Genomic DNA, 11,120 nt, shown 5'->3' with positions numbered 1-11,120 from the left:
ATTACAAACTGTGTTCATTCCATTGGAACGAATGCATCCTTTACTGCTTGAAGATTTCTTACTATTTGGAAGTCCTTGGGAGTTACAGTGATGTCCTTCGCATGTATTGCACAACGCTAAGCATCAGTCATCAAGTCAACTAAAAAGGCCTCTACAACACACTGTAGAGCATGAAGACATTCTTTTGTGAAGTGATCAGATCTATCCTGACCTTGTGCCAAAAACCACCTCCTGCTTTCTGTACAGTAGAGGTCTTGCACAATCTCGCGAATAAGTCTCGAGAAGCTCGCCTTCGGAATGATGAGATCAAAAGAGCGTTGATACCTCCTAATTTCTCTTAGGGCCACTATACCTGGCTTCCACTTGCGTTTCTTATGGGGATGCTGAGGAGGACCCTTGTGAGGGCGGCTTGAGGAAGTTGGGTTAGGTTGAGAAGGGGTTGCATCTGAGCTAGTAGATGCTCCAAGGGGCTGAACACAATATGGGGCTCTAAGCAGAAGCTTATTTGCAACTACCTTAGACCTAGCCATATTTCCTACACAAGAGATGTGAGAACTCAATGAATAAGATAGAAAGTGAAACCCTCTTTTATATAACCCTAAACTGTAAGACTCATTCACATAGATGCAAAGTCTCTCTTTCTCTCTTAAACTATGAATTGCATTCGCAATGAATATATTTTCCATCTTACTATCTTAGCTCTCTTTAAACCCATTTGTTGCCTTGTCAAAGCCTTGTTTCTAACCACTTGGCATTGTCTTCTTTGACACTTGAGGCTTCATAATGCACTCTTTTAGTGACACAACATGATTCCATCATGTCTACAGCTGATTCATCAGTACTTTCATTTACTCTCTTTTGCGAGAGTATAGCTTCATCTGCTACTATAATCCTATATCACCAAAATAGCAATTAGATCATTGGATTACTACCATTCACCCTTCCACCATGATTGATTTTTCTTTGGTATGCACCACACGCTATCCAATGTGAATTTTCCATCCCTTGTGTGGACCAAATTTTGATGCTTCCCTTTTCTACATGGCCCATGTGCCTCAAGGATATGCTAGAAAGACACATATCACACATGAGTAAAACTATGCTCAATAGTTTATACAATTCATACAATTTTAAATATTAACTGAGTATGCACCATGTAATATGTGATAGAGCTTTTTCCCCACACTTCCACCATGTTTTCGTAGAAGCTATGCATAACATCGATAAATTCTTGCTTATCTTCATTATTAAACACCATCTTGCAAAGTAAGGGGGAGCCAATTTGTTAAGACTTATCCAGACCTTAGCTTTGGTCAACCTTGTTTTTCCTCCATTACTTCAATCAGGAACTGCAAAATGTAACTTTTTCCACCCATCGTAGTCCTGTGGCCTATGAACCAGGACATTCCCTTCCTCATTGATAGGTGCTGAGAGAAACTTCCTAGCCTTTGCTCCTCCAAATCAAGGCTTTTTTGGAAAGTTACCAAATTTTCTTGAGCTCTTCTCATCTTTTTCAATCGTCACTTGATGCTTGTGTAGCCCAATTTCTGATAGCACTCGCTCCACATTCCCACACATTGCAATGGCTTCTTTTTCTAGTTGCATCCTATAAGCAAAACAAATGTATTCATATACAAGTTTCTCCATGATTTTGACAAAAGCATGCAATGAACAAATGTAAGTATGATCCAATGGAATGTTGAAGATGGGCTTCCAAGTGGGATCTTCTCTATTGTGCATCGGTGCAACACTTGTCACCCTTTGCCAGTTCTTCTTTTCATCCTTTCCTTCCACCCTCTTTGTCAAGCAATATAGGCATGGATTCTTTGTATTTGCACCATTGGAGATTCCACACATGCATTTTAAAGTTTTCAAGTCTCCTACAAGATGCCATTCAACCAAGTATTGACCATACCCTTCAACCGAGAGCATCTCACCATGTTCTTGACGATCGATGATGCTTGGAATGCTTGTATGCATAAAGAACAGCTATAGCACCTCAAATATTTCCTCAGGAACTTCAAATGCAGCGAGCCACCACACATGGCACTTGGATTGAATATTAAAGTTCCATGGATTGTTGTTGTCGAATTATACAGCTCTATTCATCATAGTTACACTAATCCTTTCAAGCTTTACTCCTTTGACGATTTCACTTTCATCTAATTTTATAGCAAACTGCAATTTACCATTACATTCCTCAACAGACATATTCGGTGAACTTCACCTCATATGCATTTTTGTCCCAATCTTTAGTGTTTCCATGCATTGAACATGTATGGGATCTCCTATCAGCTCCAAAACCTTTGTATTAAGTTATCGTCGGGCCTTTATTAACTTTGAAGGTTGAGGAAGAGGCATGATTCTATTTCTCTTTAGCACATGACCAAACCCAGTCTTCACACCTTTGAATACCTTTGAGTAAGTCGTTGTGCTAATACCAGCCCTGTCACAAATGGATTGTGCATCCACAGCTAAGAACTCGTTTGACACATCTTTTAATGTGTATTCAATCACCTTTTCCTTCACAACCTTAAACTTAGGATTGCTCAAAGCATTTTCCAATGTACCTGCCTTCAGCAATCTATAATACACGATCCAACCTCACCCTCACCTAGGTTCTCATTTTGAGCTACCTTACATGCTTTGATATGTCACTTCCACTCGCCGCTATTCACAATTAGCTCATTAATTGTGCTCTCGTGTTATCTTGTTGTTGATATTTCTCAGGTCATCCAATTGTGCCTTTCCCTCCTCATATGATATACCAATATCATGGATAGTGTCCTACATTGAAATAATTTGATTGTTTTGTTGAATTATAGTGACATTCAGCTGTACCACTTGTCCTATGAGCTATTGTATATGAAGTTGATGTGCAATGGTCACATCATGACAATTTTTTATGGTTGCTTGGCAAGTTGTAAATACTTTGAATTCCCGATCATTGAGCTGCCTAGTGTAATCGAGCAACCCATTTTCACCCTCACACACATACTTCAACAAATTTTTGATTCTTGAGAAAGTTGGAGGTCTATTGTTTAAGGGGTCAATTGGGTATATTCCCCCATCAACCCACAAGTCCACATGTTTCAATCCCATTTGCTGTAACTCTGCAAAACCTGAGGATTGACAGTGGTACGCTGGGTTCTTTTGAATAATGGGGCGTATTCAATCTCTACCTCAATATGTAGCTCCTTCTTTCCTATATTCATTTTACTATTAATAGAAACATGGAGCCTACTTGGTTGTCATAGAAGGTAGAGTAGAGATGCACAGAGAGGCATATAAAGGTGCCAATGAGAAGGAGGGTGTAAGTAAGTCACTATGTTAATGAAGGTTGCATAAACACAAACAAGATAGCACAATAGAGCCATGAGAGAGTATAGATATGGGGGAAAATAGTTCACTGGGTAGGGATGTCCAAGACTTTTCATATTTTAGACATTTCTATTTTACCTCCAAAAACATTTCCAAAAAATACAAAATTTGACCAGTTGGTTTGTTTTTTTATCAAAAGCTAAAATATAAAAAGTTCCCAAAATATCTTAAAAGGAACTTTCAAATTTTCATTTTCCTTGTTGTCGATTAAAAAAACAACTACCTCGTATCTACTAATCATTTTGCATTGAAAGCACCACACGCGCGTAACTCCTTTTTTAACATAAAATTTGGTTGAAAAAGACTTCTTAAATTAGGAGAGATAAGGAATCTAAGTATATATTTATAGATAATATAACAAAGGCAAAACGAGATTGCAAAAGTGGAGAGAGAAGAGGATTATTTTACTATTCTTCTCTCCTCTTTTCCTTGTTTTAAGGAGGATAGAGAGGGGACTAAAAGGCCCATTTGTGAGTTCATTATTTTCCTAATGGTGGTTCTTTCTTAGGCAGTAGGAACAAAAGGCTCCAAGAATAGTTGTTTTTTGGTACATTTAGTGCCTAAGTGTCCTACCTAATGGCACTTTTTGCACCGTGTATTCGATTTTATCATATCTCTTCTGCCTCCTGTGATATTAGATATGCTAGCGGTATTCACTTTTAGTGTCTGCAACCAAATGCTCTATAATCACATCCATAAGCTCTTTCTTGATGCTTATAACTGAATTAGACAAATAGTCCTTCAAATTCTCTTCTCCTAAAGTACTCGTAGTAGGGTTTTGGAAAGTCTCTATAATCACTGCATAGACTAGTTGGGTTGGTCCAAAAGGATCCTCTATTCTAATTCTAATTCTCAGCTCCTATTGGGACTATTGGTGATTGGTTCCAGTCGGGATAGGGTTCTACTATTGCTGTTGAGTTGCCATTGGAGGAAATTTTTAAGGCCATTGCTATTATGGTTGAACCATCATTTGAGGCACTGCTGTCTGCAACCACTTTGGATTCAGTGCACTATACTACGGCACTATTTACATCTGAGCACAGGGGTAGGGAATAATCCCTAGGATTGCATTTGGTGGGTATGCCACTCCTAGCATGGAAGAAGGTAAGATTCCTCTTCTTGAGGTCATCCATAGCCTTGATTCAACTTCATCATGTACTCTTACACTTTCCACTGCATCTTGTAGATTGAGTAGTCTTCTCAATTCCACAAACTTACAAACTTGTGGTTGTAGACCTCTAAGAAAAACTCCCTTTTGAATTCCTTTATCTAGGTTATAGTGGTCCATCTCTTCAGAGCATGGATTCCATTCTAGAGGCATATGCTTCCACCTATTCTCTAGAGGAATTTCATGAACTCCTCTCCATCCGCTCTTCAAAACCTTCCTACTTGAATTTGGTGAGAAAGGACACCTTGAGGTTGTCCCATGTGCCAAAAGTTCCTACTACTTGTCTCTCATACCACTGAAATACCACACCTTTGAAAGTGGCAATTGAAAGTACCAAGGAATATTGTCAACCAATGCTCTAGGGTTCTTGCATTTTTGGCTACACACGCTACCATAAACTCGGCTACATGAACATCAAGTCTTCACTATATTCTTCCTTAAAGATTGGCAACTGAAATATGTTTGTTGGCCTATCATCAACATTTCTAGGATGGATCTGGCTAGGAAGGGGACCTTGATTTGCCATTAGGACTTCTGTGAAGTGCCGCAAGGGCGTCAAAGGAATCATTCTTTTGACGATCTCCATAGTGTCATTTTCCTTATAATACCAACTTCATAGAGTTTCAATAGCATAGATTGTGAAGAATACTCTGTCTATTAGCTTCTAATGAGTTGCCAATTGGACAGAAATACAAGGTTGTCATGTGATCCACCAAGCATCCCACATATCTTGCTATTGGGCATCCACAAACAAATTCCAACTCTCTTCCTTCTTACTCTTGTGAACCTCAATAAACCATGACTCCTGAAGCTTCTTCAAAATCTCCCACTTGATGATGTCTTGAAATTCTTTGATAAAGACCAAATATTCCATTGATACTCATTCTACCTTTTTTGCTCTTTAGTTTTGTAGAAAACAATGGCTACAGTGATACAACTTTTTGTAGCTTCAGAATTACAATGGGATTAGTCTATCACATAGAGCCTACATTAAGATAGTGACATGTTTCCACCATTGAGAAATGCACTTCTTGTAGAAAGTAGCTTTGATAGTGATACAACTTTCTGTACCTTTAGAATACAGTGGGATTAGTCTATCACATAGAGCCCCACATTAAGATAATGACATGTTTCCACCATTGAGGAATGCACTTCTTGTAGAAAGTGGCTTTGAAAATGAAGATATTCAATTCTTCAATAGTAGTAGGGGTTCTAGAATATTCCATTGCTTTTCTCCCTCTTCAATAGTGCCATTACTTTCATTTTCAGCCACTATTGATGTTTGTTGATGGCAGTTTTCCCAAATGTGCACCAAAAATATGGAGTCCCAAGAGGGACACCAGGAAAACAAGGAAACCACTATAAGAAAATGTATGTTGTCACATCAAAAAGCATGTTCTTCATACTGTAGTCAATCACTAGAAGGAAAACAACACCAATAACAACCAATTTTCATGTAGTATCATACAATAAATCTCAAACAGATTTATCACAACAAATCTTCAACATATTCTTTATATTCTTCATAGAAACCGTCCAAGAACCAAGAGAACACAAAGGAATGATCAAATTTTAATGAAATTTATCATATAGTATTCATATTTCATCATCTTCATAGTCTTCATAGTCTTTCTCTCAATCTCTCTCATGTAGAAACAATGTTTCTTCATAAAAATGCACTCTCTCTCATACACTATCTCTCTCACATATGTTCTCTCTCAATAGGATATGATAATAACAAAGAATGACACTCAATAATCCTCTCTTGGTCGTGGATATCCCTCCCAAGTGGTATGTCTGATGTGAAAAGTCACCAAATACACTACAGTGACCTTTGGGAGCTCACTATTGTCACTTCATTACAGTCTTCAATTCAAGTCTTCATTAGCTACTTCTTCCACTTCTTCGAGCTATTAAGAGCTTCCATTCTTCTCTTTACAAGATTAGAAAACATTCCCAAGCTAAACATTCATTAAACAGAATATATACGGAAGCAAACACAGAACAAAACAGAAGATTTACAGAAGCTCTACAAAACACTCCACAGAAGGTCTATTGAAGGCATAAAAACTATATAGTTCAAATCAGGATATGCTCTGGTTCCTTTTTTTGGCCTTTTTGGGTGCTTTCCATTGCTTGTGGTGGCCTTTAAAGAAATAGTTTTGTTTTGTTGCGGACATCTGTAATGTTTTTTATTCTATCTCACTCTCAATAACTCCTCAAACCATTCAACTACAATCATAACCTCTCAAACAGCAAGAAAAAAAACCAAAACTGAAGTAAAACAAACCCATCAAAACCAAACAGACACACCACAAAACCAATCAGAACACCATAACTCAATAATAAACCATCATGAGCTTCTCAAAACTACTCAATCCATTCCAAAACACTTCCAACACATTTAAAAAAATCAATCAACTACAATATCAAATAAAAATCTCCCAAAAATCCAACAAAAACTAGCTAAAAATACAGTCATTTCAACACTCAATAAGGGGAAAGCGCAAGATAATGCAAAGTCTAATGATTTTAGCATTGTCCCGAGTAAGTCTAGCATGATAATGGAAGAGGTAAATGTAGTGCAAACTAAGTTTGATAATGACTATATCTTAGTTGCTTGTCTCTTGATGCTACGCAATTTATCGATGCTTCATCTAGTTACACTGAGTGCTAATTTCTTGATTTAGGGTCTTCTTTCCATGTTACTCTACATCAAGATTGGTTTTATATCTATTATAGCATTACAAGTTTTGTGAGACTGAAAAATGACACTGCATTGGATATCATTGGCATTAGGGATGTTAGATTACAATTTTCTTCATATAGCTCTTTTGTTTTGCATACTGTATGCCATGTACTAGCTTTGACTAAAAACCTACTTTTTGTTAGACAATTGGATGATGCAGGATATCATTTCTTTTTGGTGATTATGCATGAAAGTTTACCCATGGTCACATTGTTTTTGCTTGAGGTGCCAAGGCTCACAACCTCTATCCTTTGTCTATATGTGGGTTTGTTGACCATATATTGCCTATGATCGATTTACACATGTATCTTTATAGCATCCTTGCCTTGGGCATAGAAAAGAATGGAAGCACTTAGTCATTTGGAGTCTCTTCTAACTCTTGATTACTCACATTTTGATTCATGTGATCATTACCTTTATAGTTGGTTGGTATGTAACACTCATAAAAAGTCTTGCTCTATGTGCATGGATGTGCCTCTCGCTCTTGTGCATTCTGATGTATGTCGTCCCATGCCATATGAGTCATTGGGTGGCATAAAGTACTTTGTGATATTTACTGATTATTATTTGTATAAGGTTTGGACTTATCCCATTACGTAGAAAGTGGATGTTTCATGCTATATCTCAATGCTTTGTTGCTCTTATTGAGAACCAATCTAGATATTACCTAAAATGCCTAAGATCTAACAATGGGGTTAAATGTGTCTCTAAGGCATTTGAGTAGTTTTGTGATGAATGAGGTATTAAACGTTAGTTTTCAAGAGGAGCCTCCTATTATCGTACATCCAATCCTAGTGAGATAGCCTACTGTAGTTGGTGATGTAGTGACCACAATCTGCTTGTTGTGTAGGATCATGCTATTAGACGGAGAGGGCATGCCATACAAGCCCCACAACTAGCTTTGAGGCGCTTTGCTATCACAGAGGTGATTCTCATTCTTGGGAGAGGGCTATATAGTCTAAATTCGATTCGTTGTGCAAAAGAACCATACATGGGACCTATTTTTCTTGCTTAATGGGAAATACGTATTACTATGCAAGTGGGTGTATAAGTTGAAGAGTACCCATGGTCACCCTAATCCAACATATAAGGCTAGATTGCTTACAAAGGGTTTTGAGTAGAAGTATGGCATTAACTTCAATGAAGTAACTACCCTATGCTTGATCTTGGCCTTGATTTCTCACTTGGATCTAGATCTTTATCATATGGATTTTAAGATAATTTTCTTACATGGGGACTTGCATGATGAGATTTATTGGTAGCAATCTAAGGGCTTTGCAAAGAAAGGTAGAGAACACCTAGTGTGCAAATTGAAGAAAAGTTTTTATGAGCTTAAGCAAGCAGTTAGGGAGTGGTATCATAAGTTTGATGCTTTCATGCATTTGTAGGGGTTTTTTTGCAATGATATGGATCCATGTTTATACACAAGGAAGGCCCATGATGATAGCCTTATTATTTTGGTGCTTTATATTGATAATATGCTTATAGTTGGGAGTGGTCATAGTGGCCTAAATACTTTGAAGACTCTGGTCAAGAAGAGCTTGAGAAGAAGCACATGGGATAGGCCTCACACATACTTAGTATACACATTACATGCAATTTCTTTAAGAGACTTCTCTAATTGTCCCAAAAGGAGTACATCTATAGAGTACTTGATCGATTCCATATGCAGGATGGTAAGCCTATTTATTATCATTTACCTTCTCATGTCAAGGTTAATCGGGCTGATTTTCCACAATCACATGATGAGAGAGCCAAGATTGCCAAAGTTTTGTATGCATTCGCAATGGACAGTTTGATGTATGCCATGATAGCCCCTCATCTTAACAGAGCATTTGCAATGGGAGTTGTGGCACACTATCTGGATACACCTTGCAAGCCACATCGGGACATCATGAAGCGTATTATGAGATACCTAAAGGGCACAACAAATATGTATAGCCAAGATATGCAAGACATGCAGACAATAGAAAGTCTATCTCTTGGTATGTCTTTACATATGCTAGAGGTGCTATCTCTTGGATGTGCGGGGCATATAAATGCATGGCCTAGTCTATTATTGAGGTTGACTATATTGCAACCACTAAGGCTTTCAAGGAGGCCCTATGGTTAGCCCATCTAGCTGCAGATCTTGATATGCCTATGACTTCTATACTACATTCAGATTGATGAGTACGGTCTTCCATTGAAAGAAAAAGTACATTCAAATGCACTATCACTTCATGAGGAAGGTAGTAGAGGACAAGTCCATTAAGCTTGTCAAGATATCCTATAGATACAGATCCTCTAGATCTACGCATAAAAGTCTCCCACTGGAACGATATGACTTCTTGAGAAGGTTGATGGGCATAGGATAAGATTATATATTTCCTCATTCTATTATACTATATGTATAGTCATACTTTTCTCTTATTTTCTTTTGCTCCTCATTAGGCACATTCACCTTTAAGTGGGAGGTTGTTGAGAGTAAAGGCACTTGTGCCTAGATGCCCATATTTACTCATTGTACAATGTACCTACATGCCTGTACATTGCAAGTGGTGGATGCCCATTCCTATCATTTTATTCTTTATTCTTTTAGTGATTATTGAATAGAGAAAGGACATTTGCATATTGTGATAATTGGAGTTCTCACATACAATGTCTCTCTCTCTTGTTCTCTTGCTCCATTTACCACATAGCTCTTGCCTTGCTCTTGCTTCCTCTTGTGTGCTTGCAATCAGGCTCTACCTTTCACATGCATGATTATTATAATTATATTTTATCATAAAAAGTGTGATAAAAGACACACCCTATTTTTTTGGGTAAATCCTATAGTTTTTTAAATAAATACCAAATCACATATTTATAAGTAAACACCAAATAAAATATATATTAATTTATCAATAGTAAGTCGATTGAATCTTCTATTTATGATTATTTTCAAATCTTAAAATTTTAACTATTAAATAAAAAGATAATCGATTATTCCATAATTTTTTCTTAGGGATTATAAGGTTTTTTTAAGAAATTATATATAATTACTTAGGTGAAAGAATACCTAATGTTATACATGGGAATGAATAGCATCGTTGTTGCCATTTTCCATGTGCTAAGTGTCACTAATGGACCTACCACATTGGAGGGCTTGTTGTATTTGAATGCATGATGAATGGAGAGAAAAGAAGTAGGTAGTAGGACGAGATAAAGGAAGCAGTCACGATAGGATAAAGGAAGTGGGTAGGAAGAGATAATAGATGATGGATGAGGAGAAAAGAAGGTGGATAGGAATTATGGTTTTAGACTTCACCTTATCACTCTCCCTCAAATGTGTAAGTATATCATTGCTCCTCTCTTCCTGGCATTACTCAACTCTCACTTATCTCCCACTTGCCAATTACTTTCTATTAGTCCTCCTTTTATAGTGGGAGAGAAGGGATTCTATTGATGCCATGGGATCTCTAATGTGTTAGCATGTGACACGAGGAAAGTAAAAGATATAAATGTCTTTAATGCAATCCACATGTCAATTCAAAAAGGATTAGGACACAATGCTCTCATAAATAGAGGACGTAGGATTCTCCTCACATCATGGGATCTCTAACATATTAATGTGTGTCAAGATGAGAGTAAAATTTCAAATTCTCTTTAATGCAAAATTCCATGTGTCGATTAGGAGAGGGATAGTATGAAATATCTACATAAATAAGGGGAATATTGTCATTAAATGCCAAATAATTGGGGGGAAGGGGGAAGGGATACATTTATTTAATGAAAGGTCATTTAAAAATTTTAAAGGGGTGGGCAAAAGGGGAAGGGGGAGGGAGGGGTACTCTATATTAA

Source organism: Lygodium microphyllum, chromosome 27 (genome assembly GCF_053477565.2).
Source record: "Lygodium microphyllum isolate KBCC chromosome 27, Lygodium_microphyllum_v1.1.10, whole genome shotgun sequence".
In the NCBI taxonomy this organism is placed as follows: Eukaryota; Viridiplantae; Streptophyta; class Polypodiopsida; order Schizaeales; family Lygodiaceae; genus Lygodium; species Lygodium microphyllum.
Note: the sequence above shows the minus strand (reverse complement) of the source record.